The sequence below is a fragment of the Corvus kubaryi genome, unplaced genomic scaffold, assembly GCF_017639235.1.
Source record: "Corvus kubaryi isolate FWS band 111438036 unplaced genomic scaffold, C.kubaryi_AGA036_p1.0 37354, whole genome shotgun sequence".
Classification (NCBI taxonomy): domain Eukaryota; kingdom Metazoa; phylum Chordata; class Aves; order Passeriformes; family Corvidae; genus Corvus; species Corvus kubaryi.
Window position 1 is genome coordinate 11,705,395 of NW_024581116.1, and position 14,604 is coordinate 11,719,998.

The window sequence follows — 14,604 nt, forward strand, 5'->3', positions numbered from 1 at the left end:
CCGCCCCGCCGCCTCCCCCCGCGCCGGCCGCGCTCGGGGTAAACAAGGTGAGACGTCCTTCCGCAGCCCTGCTGAGCCGTGCCGGGGGCTCGGGGGCGGCCCGCCGGGTCGGGGCCCCCAGGGTGTGCCGGTGTGCGCCGGTGTGCCTGTGTGTCCACCAGTGTGAGCAGCGCTGTGCAGCGGTGGGATGCTGGCCGCGGCTCCCCGGCTGACAGAGCTCCGGCAGGTCCAGCCTCTCGGGGGATTGCCCTTGCGGCTGGGGGTGAGATGTTGTTATTAATTTTAATATCAAATAAAATTATTATTATTATTAATAACAGTAATAATAATGGCTTAAGCGCCCCTAAGAGCAGAGTCCGCCCCGCTGCCGGGCCCGGGGCCGGTGCGGTATCGCATGTGCTGGCCGGCTTTTTTTCTCAATGAAGCAATCGTTTTTTTCCGGGCAGCGCGGGGCCCCGCATACTTAGGGGAGTACAGGCAGTTGTGCCCCGGTGCTGTCGGGTGGGAGGAGTTCTCCCGACTCCAGACTTGTTTTAATCCGTCCCAAAATTAAAACCGGGGGGGGCGGGGGGGGGAAGGAGGGGGTGGGGGGGAAGGGAAGACGGGGAAAACGTAAACCTTTTTACAGAGAAAGCCGTGAATGAGGTCGGTCTGTCTCCGCCCAGCACCACTGCGGGCTGTCGGTTTTTTGTTTTTTTTTTAATCGGTCCCCTTTTGTTTATATAACAGGAGTTTGGATATATATTGAAGCTTGATGAGCGGTTCCCTGAACTCCTAATGAGCCTGACATATACTCCCTAGTTTTTGTCTGGGTGTTGGTGGTGAATGTCTTTCAAACAACGACCGAAAAAAAACCAACCAAACCAAATACTCATACCTCTTCCCCCACTTCCCCCCCCGCCCCGCCTCTCCCCCCCAAAAAGGGGGGAAAAAAAAGCCAAGCCGACAGTAAGAAGAGAACAGGGCTGCGGGGAGAGCACAGCTCTGTCCCAGAGCTGCAGCCTTTGCAGGGTAATGCCAAGGGACTGTCCATGTCTTTGCGTTTCCTTTCCCCACATCAGCACAGGGGAGGATCAGAAATGGGAGAAGGCTTGTTTTGGGGTGAACACCTGCGAGTTTGGGTGTTTTCAGGGGGTAGAAAGAAGTGAGTATGACAATAATGAAATAACCAAAGGAGGAGTCAGTCCCAAAGGTGCCTGCTTTGAGACAAAGAGAAATCATCTCTGAACAGGGCTCCAAAGAGACTAGGGATGCTTCAGTCAGGGTCTAGTCTTGACGGAAGGCTTCAGAAATGGCTCTCTCCATAGCATTGCACCTGCCTCATGTCTTGTTCTCCACTCTAGGAGCTGTACATGCCCTGTTTTGCAGTTATAAGATAAATACCATGAGAAGACAGTTGTCATGATCTTAAATTTGGCGTGGAGAAGACGAGCTTCTGGCAACAGAGGAGATTTGACCTGGCAAATGTCACTTGGGTAGTGAGGAAGGACATAGACCCAATGATGTGCAACAACCCACAGGACAGCCTGCAGACCCAGTGTTTGCTATTTGCTGTAAAATGAAAGGGTGCTTTTCCTGCCTTTCCTCACTTATTCCCATCACCTCTGAATACTTTGTAACTTTTCAATACCATTTTTAGAAATGAGATGAGCAGTGCCGGATACTGAATCATTGCAAATAAGGACAAGCCATAAAGTTATGCAATACATTCTCCAGTATCACATCCTGTGATCCAAATCAAACATTCTTTTCTTAGTAGATGGCTTTTTGCACAATTTCTCCCTTCCTCTACCCCTGCATACTCCTTCTGACTATGACAAAGACCTAGGCTCTTGCATCAACCTTTGTTCTGTAAATAAATGTTTTCTGTTTAACTTTCTGGTTACCCAGCATCAGCTGGAGCCACAGTCCCTAGCAGCTCTGGAAAGGCTACCCAGAGCCTTCAAGCCCAACAGGAGAAAGGAGCAACAAGGGAAAAGAGTGAAAGGAGAAAGGGCTGAAAAGTCTAATTCATCCTGGTTGAAAACTCCTGATTTTTATCAGAATCAGGATCTAAATCTGAAGAAGGGATTCAATATTCAAATTTGGAATTAAGAGATTGTAAATTTTGGGTTCTGAATTAAATCTACACTATAAGGCATAGAAGGATACATGTAGTGTGGAATGACACAGTTACCTCTGCATCAGATGAGTTTTGCTCCTTCAGAATATTTTAATCATTTCACTCCCTTTGCTATGGAATCCCTCCCCAAACCTAACACTTCGTAAACTTTGCTTTTGCTCTCAGATATGTCAATGAAGATACTGCCATTTTAGTCCAGTGTTAAAATAATAAGCTCTGAATGAGAAAACCCCTTTACGTGCCTCATAGAGACATTAGGTGTACATAATTCTGTGCCCCTTATTTTAGTCTAAGTCTGTGTCAGTCAGCTGAGGTTGTAGAGGAAGATCAAATTATAACATGTGAGATGTGAAAACTAATGAGATCATAAAAGTCAGATCAAAGTCTGAATACCGAGTCAGCATTGAAGTTTCGCCTAACTGAGGCCGGTCTCCCATAGCTGTGGTGCTTAACCAAATGAGAGAGATGTGACTTGAAACACATCAGCCAGAATGTCAGGGCTAAAGGGATGCCATTGGCTGGTCCAAGCTTAAGTGTCATGTTCGCAATACTTGGAAACTCCTGTTTGAAATAAACTGTGTTGGTAGTGGCAAATATTGTTTCCTTGTATTTTCTCATTCAATTGAATGAGAGAAACTTTCTGAGTATGTATTATAAAACAGTTACTGAATCAATGGCACCTACCAAAGAAGTAGCCAGCAGATTGGCATATGACAAAACTATCATATCTCTGCATGATCTTTCTGGAGACACATCAGAATGACGTTAGTTAGGAAGGATTCCTTTTAGGACTGTTTACTGACCAACTTTTGCTCTTTGGACTTCATCGTGCTGATCTACCTTGTCTGGAAACTGTCACCAAGAGAGACAATCGAATAGAAGTTTCTTTATCTTTTAAGCAGATCCTACAATTATCTACTTCTTTGATGATGTTGTCCAGTACTATAGTGCTGAGTTCCTTGCTCTTTCTGCAGGAAATGCAGCTGCAGGGGGGGAAGGCAGAGAGAGGGGGGGAGGCAAGGATGTGTGGGGGGGATGTTTTCCCTGGAGCCTTTTCCCTATTTTAAGTATCCCAGAAGAGTCTATGGAGAAGGCCTTACATTTTCATGCTATGGAAATCATCCACCAAACTCTCCCCTATTCTATATCCAAGGTTTATCTGCAGGTAAACAGCAAAAACAGGTATAGAAATAGGAGTTTCCTGGACTAAGAAAAAATTACCAAGTGAAAAGTGTGTCATAAATCTGAGCTTGTGCAAAGAAAGGTATCTTTTCCTGTAACTCTGATTTTCAATCTGTTTTATCTTTTAACATCTGCTTTTGCAAGTATGGACTCTGTGTGGACAGGAGCCAACCCTCCCCTCCAAGCCAATAGCAGTCTTTCTTCCATTGATGTCAATGAGCTTAGATCAGAACACAACTTTGTGAGTGATCAAAGACAGTTCTACATTTAAAAGACTTCCTTTTCCAGGTCAGTCTGCTCCTTGTCCCTTTACAGAAAATATATTATCAGTGTACAAACACAAGCTAGAACAAAAAGGATAATAATTTTTGAAGTGGTAAAAGAAAGACCTTAATTTTATTTTTTTGCTGATTTACGAAGTGCAGAGCTGAGCCTACTGGGAACATTAAACAACTATTAAGTGCTGAGAACTGTCATATTGAGAAGACAGTCTTATTTCAGCAAAATTAATCCAAGTAGATAGCTCAAAATATGCTTGCAAGTACCTCCCCACCAGTTGTCAAGGCTGGATCCCCATGCCAACTTAAATACGTTTTTCTATTTTTTGTAGTTGTTTTTGCTTATCATTTACACTATAATTCTAATATGTTAGTAAGGAAAGCCAAGGAAATTGATAAATCATGGGACAGTAAAGGGACAAGTCTTTTCTCCATGCATCGACAAGGCAGTTCAAAGACATGGAGACAAGCATCTCTTCTTTAAAAAATCTCATGATTTTGACTTTTGGTATGTGAATCCATTTTTTTTTCTAAATGAGCTGCTGTCAAGAGGTAACTTGACAAGAAATGTACCCATTTGCATGAACTGCACGTGTGGGGCTTACGTGTGTGTGAAATAAGGATACAATAAAGTATGTAAGGATAAATACCAATGTGCCATATCTGCAATCAGAATCAAGCCTTAGGCTTCATTCTTCACTTAGACAACAAAAAGAAAAGGTGTTATTGAATAACTCAGTGCAAGATTTACAACTGACTGCAGTGCAATAAAAATTAAAAAACCACTCTAAAATATAATTTATGTACAGAAGCCAGTTAAATGAGGTAGAGAGAAGCAGGTCCAACATTTCTGCAAACTGCCTTGTTATATTGTACAATAATTGTGAAGAAAAAAGCTATTAACCAAAGTGCTTTGAGGTTTGCCATTACATGTTTATTAATCTGGGACCCAAAAAGTGTCTTAGTTGTCTTCAGAACAAATTTCTATGTATAGAAGAATGTTCTGCCTAGGAAGCAAAGCAGTCCTCAGCTCAAGAGTCAGTGATCTTTCTCTCTGGTTCTGGATCCCAGTTAAGTATTAAATATTTCCAAGCAATAGTATTTTATCCCCAGGTAACGACCACATTATAGTCCCAGCCTAATCATTCCTGGTAGTTTACAAATCTCTGTATGTTGAATGCATTGCTGATGGGTTTCAGCATTAGCAAAAGCAAATTGACCTTCTAAATCACAACACTGCCCTCCAAATCTGACTGTCAAGTCTGTGGGCTGTTGGCTCCCACAGTAAGACCTTACATTTCTCTGTTACCACTAACTCTCATTATTCACAGATGGCACCATTCCCAGAAATTAAAAAGTGGTTGTGTTATGTATATCCATACCAATGTTATCCCTTGCTAATTGAAATCAATCTTACATGGTAGAATTCTCTTCTGAACATCCCCCTCTTTTAGCTTTATGAAATAACCTGAGGAAAAGCATTCCCTTGGACATAAGTGCCATTCATTTTATATTTTCCACATTTTAAGTTATATTGGTATTGCTAAGAGAAAGAAAAGGGGGCCGGGGGGGAGCATATTTCTTTTTATTTCTTTTGTAATGGACTGGGTGAGTAGAGCACAGCCATGGATGTAAGATCAGGAAGAAAAGTGCTATGTTTGCACATTCCAGGGAAACCTTTATATGCAAGAGAAGATATGAAATGCTGTGACTAGTTATTCCTAACCTTTTAAGATTGAACATACTCCAACCAGTTGCCATTAAGGTCTCTTTTCTTTTAGGCATGTATAACACTCATTTTTCACTTGAGGAATAAGTTTCCTTGGGAAGTTGTTTTCCAGACAAGTGCATGACCTGAACCAAATTCCTCGTAAGCAGGTTTTGCTTCCTCAGTTGCACCCATCAGCATGATGCTGGTGGAGGCGAATGTGAGATGGAAACATGACAACTGGATGTGCTTCTAGGAGCTGTTCTCCAGAACCTCATTGTAATCCATTGAGTTGCCAGCTTTTTGGGTAGCAGTGAAAAATAAGCAGCCTCCCAAAGCAGAGCTAGGAAGAAACACCACCCCCATCATTCACAAAGTCCCTCTTGACATACACAAGAAACTCCCATTAGCTAAATCTGGATCTCATTCTTCACTCAAAAACATCTTTTTTTTTTTATTTACTTAAAAATATATGTTATAGCTCCATTCACAGATGTAAAGGGATAAACCACCTTAAGACCATTTCTGACTCTTCAGCATGGGTCATTAACTTACCTGGAACTGATTCCAGTTGAACAAGAGCAGGACTTGAGAAGGACTACATAGAAAAGACATCCAGCTTTATCACAGGTAATGGTAGGTTTGCAGTAGTTGCCTATCCTTAATGTAACTGAAATGATGTGCCTTCAACTTTCCATTTGACTTCCTTGTAGATTTTTATACCAGAGCAAAACCTCCCCTATTAGGCAGTGTCTATTCCACATGAAAGCACTTAAAAACCATAATCAAGTTACTCCTTAGCTTTTGCTTTGATATACTAAATCTAAATAGACTTACCCTGTAGAGTCATTCCATTTTACTGCCAATTTTTAAAATCATATTCTTGTGGTTCTCCTCTGAACTACCTCCAATTTGCCAACATCCCTCCTGAGCTGCTGATACCAGGACCGACATTACTCCAATACCTTTATCGATGTCAAATGCAGAAGTAACAGAAGCCCTTTGCTGCCCTTTGATGGATAGCATCTCTGCACACAGAAAAAGATTGCACTGGCCTTCTTGGCAACGTGATTTGGGGCTCATGTGGGAGTCTCTCAGGACCCACAGTTTGTTCTTCTGTCTCAGCTTCCCAAAGAAGAACTCTTATGTGAAGTACGACCTGAGATACTTGTTCTTAAGTAGACCCTTTATGTTGGGTGACATGGAAACACCTGGTATTTCTTTTGCACCTGCTCCTCAAGCAATGCCAAAAAGGCATTGCTCACTTCTGCCTGCTTCCAAATTTTGGTTCCTTGAAAAGTAGTATTAGCAAAGGCACTGCTTCCTTCTGTATTGCTGGAATCATTGTTAATTAACACAGGGCTTATAAGCAGTCCCTGCAGAACCCACTCTCTAAGCCCCACTTCAGGTTAGGCTGCTGGATCCCATGCTAACCAGCTTTAAAACAAGTTGGTTGTCTAGGAGAGTTCATCATGTTAGTTCTAATTTCCATCAGAATCACTCATAGTACTGTATGGCAAATGCATCCAAAGTCAGAGTATAAAATATTACCACAATTCCTTTTATCCACCAAATTTGTAGTCTTATAAAAATAGCACATTAATTTGATAAGATCTTTCTTCCATTAATCTGTGTTGATTGCCATTAATTAAATTGCACTCTTTTAATACTTTATTAATTGACTTTCCTATCAGCAACTCCATCACTATGCCTGGAATAGACATCAAACTGACAGGCCTATAATTACCTGGTTGCCCTATTTTGTCTACAGAAGTATTGGCAAAATATTAACTTTCTTCCAGTCCTCCCTCAGATGAATATTGGTTTTAACCAGTGTGCATCTCTCTCAATTGTGCCTTTTTGAAGATCTAATGAAATTTTTCTGAGTTGCTGTAAATTATTATTCACATTTTTGTTGGTTTAAATTTTCTCCTCCAGGATGGCTGATACATCTCTTAATTTTTTTTTAGCTTTGTAGAACCGGATCTTTCGGGGCAATGATATAAATTTTACTGGTTAGGACTGTATCCTGCTTGCATGTAAAATGTAAATTGCATTTTAAAAGCACAGAAAACAAAGTCATTGCAACAAAGTCATTATGACTTCCACCTAAAAAACCTCTAAATTTTGTGATTAATACTTCCCTGTCAGGATGAGGCCTAATGTAGAAGTTTCCCATGCCAGATACAGCTCTTTTTGAGTCAGGAAGTTGTTTTGTGTATTTTTTCTTGAAAATCCAAGAATGCCTTAGTACTTGCATCATGAGACATCCCTTTGCTCCCCCTTCAGATTTATCTTGCCAAGACTGAAAGTGCCATATATAGTGAAAGGCTTTTAAAAGGCTAATCGTGAAGGTCACCCTACACCCAGAGGTAGGGCTGGTTAGATGAGCCAATTCTGTGTTGTTTGGAACAAAGCCTTGCTTCATGCTATGCTATCAGTGTAACCATGCTGCTGGCACTGAAGACTGAAGTCTGTGAGAGGACTGAAATCAAAGAGTTTTCGTTGAGTGCTGGCCTGGGCATCACCAGAACATTAGCCAGAGAGAGTTACTGTCTTGATTCTGGCAGTTCTGTGCTGCTGCTGTGCAGGTGTGTCACAGTCTTTAAATGATAAGCATCAGATCTGCCCCTATCTAGAGAAGAAAAAAAAAAGATCATTTCATTGTCCTTCTGCATCTGTGCTCTGCCTGAATGTAGCAGAGGTCTCTTTCAGGTCCCATGGAGCATGAAGAGTAGCAGCTCTGCAGGCACCAGCCTGTGCCTCTTTGTTTGCAAAGTGCTTCCTGATTGGATTTCCATGGGCATTTTTTTACCCTCCATTTACTTAAGTGATGACATTGACCAGACAAAAAGATATATGATCTTACCTAAAATAAGGTTTTCTTCTCCTCAAGCAGTTTTGTAGGTACACTAAAACCATAAAACAACTGTACAAAGTCAGACCAGTTGTACATCTCACACAGTGTCTTCTCTCACACACAGGGCAACAGCGAATGTCCATGGCAGAAGACATGAACAGTGCAAGCACATAATCACACAGCCTCAGAGCGGTCTCTCCAGCTCCTCTCCCAATGACTTGCAGCCCACTTGCTTGCTGAACAAAGTCAGTAGTGCCTTTCTATTTGATGGCCATCAGTGGATTTCTGTACAGCAAATCCTTCTGATTTGCTTTTGAGCCCTCATGTGCTCTTAGAAACTGCAGCATCCTCTGGCCATGCATTCTATAACTTAATTGTATATATGAAGAAGTTACTCTTTGTTTGAACTTGTGTTGTTCAAACGTCCTAATTTCATTTGATACCCCCTTGTTGCTGTGTTAGAAGAAATAGCAAACAGTAATTCTGTACTTACTTTCTCCTTCTCATTCATGATTTTATAAGCTGTATATTACATCCCATCGCTTTTCCCAGCTGAAACATCTCAGTCTGTTTAATAATTCCTTTTATAAAAGATCTCATTTCACTGTTCCTTTTCTGCTTCTGTGATAACCTTTGGGATGGGAAACCGGAATCCTTCTCAATATTCAGAATACAGCAACTGTGTAGATTTATAGTGACACACTGTTTGTTCTGTGTTTCTTTCTAATAGTTGTTGGTACTGACTTGCATTTCTGATCACTACCAATTGCTATGCTGAATGTGACAGTCTATAATTAATACAGCCTATGGCTGTATTAATGATTCCAGTGTTTCTGTATCCCCTCCATGATCAGTGCCCATTGTTGGGTCACGCAGTTCAGGTTATTTTCCCTCTTGTGAACTGCTTTGCATTTATCAATGTTGGATTTTCTCTGCCATTTTATTACCCAGTCGTTCTGTAGCATAAGGCCCCTGTGCATCTCCTCAGAGTCAGTTTTCCTTTTTATTACCCCATGTGAGCAAAGAATGCAGGCACATTACTTACTCCCATTTCCTGATCATTTTGAATATTGCCTACAGGACAATATACGTTCAATATTGAGAGCAGCTGGCAACACAGAGTAATGCCAGAGCCCACCTCCAAGGGGATGCAGTCTGTGAAAAAAAAGGCTGGACTAGAAAGAGTGAGCTCAGCCTTCCTGCAAGCTTTTTGGAGATTCAGAGGTATCCTTGTCTCCTTTTGTTCTTGAAAATGAAGTATGTAAGCACCTAAGTGGAAATCAGAGTCACCTTAGGCTCTGTCAGTAGCCAGCAATGGCCCTCCTTAAGGATAAGTTAAATACTAGGTGAGCTGAAAGGAAGTTTTCTGTCTCTTTCTGACAACAATAGGTTAACATTTTCTATTGTTAAGCACCTGATTTAAGTATCTGCAATGAGATGGGATAATTCCAGACTTCAGTTTGTAGGCTTTCTTTGGTGAATTGTAGACTGTGCAGTTTTGCAAGCAGAGAGAAAGCAGAGTTATATAGTATCACCTAGGCTGGAACACTGGCTATTTGAAGCATGTTATAGCTGATCTATAATTCACATGCTTATTTTGACAGGCTGGCTCTTGTTAGTTTTCAATGGGTGTGGGAGGAAATAGCAGTGCATAAAACTTGCACATTACTAATACCATTGCCATATAAAACAAATATTTGAATAGGAAGTTTCAGAAATGATTCAGTGCTCTAACTACAGAATATCTTACAGGAATTTTTTATAGTAACAAAATTAATGAAAAGCAAATCCTATTTCACCATGGGCATAGGGTGGTCCCAGTGCAGCAGAGCCAATGTGATATTCCATCTCAGGGATAGAAAAAGCAGCCTCTACAGATTGCTGGCCCCCTGGGTGACTGAAGCTTGCTTTGAAAGGACTCCTTGAGCTGAGAGGTTGCTATGTGCTTTTTAAGTGACTGCACCAGATCGTGTGTGGGTGCAGCAGACAGGGGCTAAAAGCCCTGAGCTGCAATACAGAAGCAATTGAAAGACACTCTGTTGTTGCTGCTCTACCAACTGCAAAGGAAAACTCTTCCCACCCCTGCAGACTATATATTCTAACCACATCCTTTGAAGGTACTGAAGTTATTCACTCACTTAGCCCACAGTTTTCTCAACATTAAGTCATAACTTGAAAGCTATGGGGTGAGGAGATAATTGTTACGTCAGTAACAACATTTCATTCAGACACTGTCATAAGCGAAGGATTTCTAGGTGCTGAAAATGTCAGATGACCGCCAAACAAAGAAGCCAAAATATAACTTTAAAAATAACCACCTTTGCACCATGGATTTTTAGTTCACTGGGAACAATTTGCACGACACTTAGTCTCAGTTGTCTTTCTTATCTGCAGTATGACTGTTCCTCTGTAGTTGGGAACAGCCTGCAAAGTTTGACACAGATGCTGTGTCTTCTCGTGTTTTGTGCTGACTTTATCACAAAATAACTTGGAGTTTTCTCAGTTTGTGTCTCAGATCTCTATTGGAAAATGGGGGAAAAGCACTTCGTTAACTCCTGGAGGACTGTGATTGTTTCAGATGCAACAGTAAAAAGGAGACACATGAATTTGTGAAGATGAAACAAATTTGATACATCCCTGGCACCGCTTTGGCAACCCTTACTATGTGCAGTGACACAACATTGTCTGGAAACTTCAGCAGCTTGGCCAAGGAAAATTTCTATTATTTTCAATTTCCAGTAACTTTTAAAATGTTGATGAGTGTATGATAGGTTTTCGACTCTGGAAAATCCACCTCAGACTGAAGAATCCCCTTTGTCTTTTTGAAAGAGGAAAAGCCTGCATGTCATGTCTGCTTTGTTCCTAGAATCACTTTTAGACTGAAATGTATACCACTATTTTTTACTTGTATCTATTTTAAAGATCACATATATATGATACTGCAACAGGTGGGGTTATTTATACACATGGAAAAAGATGTTAGATCTCTAAGTTGTTCAAGATCTTAAAATAACTTGTGTACTGAAGGAATCCTTTCTGTTAACCTTAGAAAAGGGTGGAGGTGTGGGGAGGAAATGAACATAAAGTTGTTTTATTTGTCTCACAAGGCATGAATGAATAACTGTTGTCATCTAATCTTTCTATGTGGGTCTCCAGTCTGTTATTTCCTGGGATTTCATGTTGTTTATTTTTCCTGGCTTCCTCAGCTAAGATGGACAAATGGTTATTGAACAAAGAAGTTTTAAATTTTAAAAGTGCAATAGATTTGAGAAGTGAATATTTTTTCCCAGTCTTAGGTATGTGGAAATTATTGAAAACAATACTAAGACTAAAGTAAAGAGGTGTTCCTTAAAAGCGTGTAACATCCTGCAGCGGTGATGCAACAGTTCACAAGACTGACTGAATAGCCAGGTGTAATTCTGATCCCTCTACTTTACCAGGCTGTGACACTGGCAGACTTCCAGAATAAGCCAATTTCAGAAGAGTGGAGCCTCCAAATATGATCTTTTGTCAGTCACAGAGATTTCAGCTCCAGGAAAAGAAAGATTCATCTGGCAGATTATAATCACTACTGTACGAGATGGTGAAAGAAGTGATCTTTCCCTAAGCGGGATGCCAGCTACTCCAGGACCAGTCAACACCCTGAGCTGTGCTGGGAAGCAGCGGTGACTTAGCTCAAGTATCACCATGTCTCATCCCACTCTTGTGATGCAAACCACTGTTTTTTCAATAGGTGCTACAACGGCAACTCCCAACCCGTGCTGAAACAATTGAAATGCTTCAGAGTTTCCAGAGCCATCCCCATTCTGGGCTTTCACAGAGCGAAATCAGCAGTAGGGCTGACAGTCACATCTGATTTTTGGGCTCTTACTGCAGGACAGACCAGCCATCCCCAGACCAGTTCCTAGGGAATGCTCTGCTCTGTCCATGCCATCGTGGGGTAACAGCTAGAGGTTTCCATGGCTCAGACTGGACAGTGTGTTGCACTACATCAAGGCTTCAGCTTGCAAAATCGTGGTCAGAGGGAAAGTTTATAACCAAGAGGTGCAGTAGCATCTCTCAGCTCCCCTGCTGTTTTTATCTCCATGGGATCCAGTGCCAGCTTGCAGAAAGAGGGGAGTTTGGGAAAAGGTTGGTTTTAAATTACCATGGGAAGTTCCTCAACATAAGGTGTGGGACCCAGAACCAGAATGTCTGCATTAAATCAAATAACCCTGATATACTGGCTAGCTGTGATAATAAATAGACATGAATGTATTTCAAAATAACTAAAAGACTGTTGTTATTTAGGTAGAGTGATCTTCATAACCTTTTTCTAACCTGACTAATCAACCTCCCAAATTTTCTCTCCTTTCTAGTTTTAGAAAATCATATAAAGGAGTATACTGTGTCTGTGACAAACCTGAGTCACTTGGGTGGTCCTGATAATAGGATACTTTGTTAGATATGAGCTTTGGTTTTGGTGCATTCTGTGGCTCCTGCCAACACCTTAAGAAGATTACCATTTCTGGTAAGGGCTCAAAACATTAAAGGAAAACTAAAAAGAGAGCAAGTTCTTTCAAGAGAATAAAGCTGATGCTGTGGGCAATTGGAAGGAACTACATCAGCTTTCAGAGATTAAAGAGAAAAACTGCAAAGAAGATTTACCAGTTGAAACTCTGTGTCATTAGAGATCCCCTTTTTTGCCATCAAAATAAAATTAATTTAAAAAATGAAGCTGTATGTGTGTTTGCTTAGGAGTAGGAACAAGCAACCATTCCTCCACCTACCGCTCATCTGCTGCTTTATATAATGAATGACTACTCATTTTTAACATTTTTCGTATCTTACCTAAATTTAAAAAAATGAAAGGGCAATATTCATTCAAAGAAACAGCTGCCCATCTTGATACCTGTAATTATCTATTATAACTTACTATTATGGGCAAAAATGTAATAGTCTGGCAGTCAGTAGTTCCTTATTACAATTATGAGCAAAGTTAGTTGAGTGTCTGATATTAAGGTTGACTAACTCTGTTAGTCAAGGGGAATGTTGTTTTTTGTTGTTTATAACCTTATCAGACTCAAACAAATTGAATTGAAAATACCCCTGCCAGGAACCTGTCTCAGCCTCATTTTATGTGTTTCCTTTTGGAAAATTTCAGTTTAAATGGTGCTTTGGACCAAAAAAAAAAAAAAAAAAAAAAAAAAGACAATGGACTCTGTGTTTGGCCTCCTGTCTCCTGTCATTCGTGGCTCTCTAAGCCCAGTGCTTAAACAGCAAAAAAAAGCAAGAGAGAGAATTCTTTTTTCCTACCACTGGAGAAATATTTTTGGTGGCCCCATGAAACAAACCTACCTGGCCTACCCTAGTACTACTAAAATATAAGACCTAAGTTCACTGAAGAGGCCTCTGCAATGACCATGTTCTGCCAAGAGCTACTGAGGCTAAGCAGGATTTTCTGCACATTAACAGGGGAGGTTGTAGAAGCGCTAGGCAGGAGCCATTCCCCCTTCTCCCTTCTGGGCTCTCCTGTCATTCTACATTATCAGATAGGTATAAAATGACAGTAAAGGTGCATATTTCTCTTGCTTTAATAAAGTGCTTAAGTTACTGAAGTGTCGATCTTCCTCTGCATTTTTCTCAATGTCTCTTGCATGATTACTTATGAAGAAATAACAACAAAGAAGTCAAAATGAGTTTAGTATAAATTCTATACAAAGTACAGATTTAAGGTAATTTTCTTAATAAAACTGAAGTCCTTACTTTGAACAAAAGGGCTAAAAAAAATTAACCTGCACAGCTAGCACCCTGTACAAAATGGAATTATTAAGGGAGGAAAAAAGCTAAAAACTAGTAGAATTAATATTAAAATTGTTAACATTTATATATGATAAAACAGTATTCTTAAAAGGTTTATCTCTTTGGAATTTTAGTGACTAGCAAAGTTATCTGCAGATGTGGCTAGCCTGGCTCCCTGTGAAGAGTGTTCAGCTTCATGCCCTTAAAGAAGAGGTCACTGTTTCAGTGACAAAGAAACTATATCACGTACTAAAAGTTCAAAATATTTATTGTATTTACCAATGGGTAGGAGGAAAATAGTACATATAGCAGTTAGACACAAAATGTCCCCTTCAAATTTAGTGACACACCTCTCTCAAATTAAAGGGTCATATACTAGAATACATGCCAGGAAAAGTTTGGATAAAAGATCAAATCTAGGGTAGATTGATCAATAGTAGCAAGGAACTTGCAGTGAAAATTGCAGTGCTTTAACAACTCAAAGGCTACTTGGGGAATAAGGTAAATATTCTGAAAGGGCGTTTTTTTTTAGAAGGGTATAGAGGAGATTTCGAAAGTTAAGTCTCTCAGCTTTCTTATTACATCGTGTTTACATAATCATATCCAGATGCTTTAGGCAATAGTCGCTTCCTGTGCTTACAGTTTGCTGTTGTCTTATCATTCCTTTATTAAT

The 14,604-nt window shown here is 40.5% G+C and overlaps 1 long non-coding RNA gene across 3 annotated transcripts; it reads left to right on the top strand.

Annotated features, from left to right (window-relative positions):
• Positions 1 to 7: 7 nt before the first annotated feature.
• On the top strand, positions 8 to 13,312 carry LOC121666947. Of its 3 annotated transcripts, XR_006016851.1 has the most exons (5): positions 8 to 262; positions 5,772 to 5,920; positions 8,275 to 8,395; positions 9,231 to 9,374; positions 10,654 to 13,312. It is a non-coding gene; the product is annotated as an uncharacterized LOC121666947 (long non-coding RNA). The 3 variants fall into 3 exon arrangements; XR_006016850.1 differs by having other exon boundaries at positions 9,231 to 13,312; XR_006016852.1 differs by lacking the exon at positions 5,772 to 5,920 and having other exon boundaries at positions 9,231 to 13,312.
• The last annotated feature ends 1,292 nt before the right edge of the window (positions 13,313 to 14,604 follow it).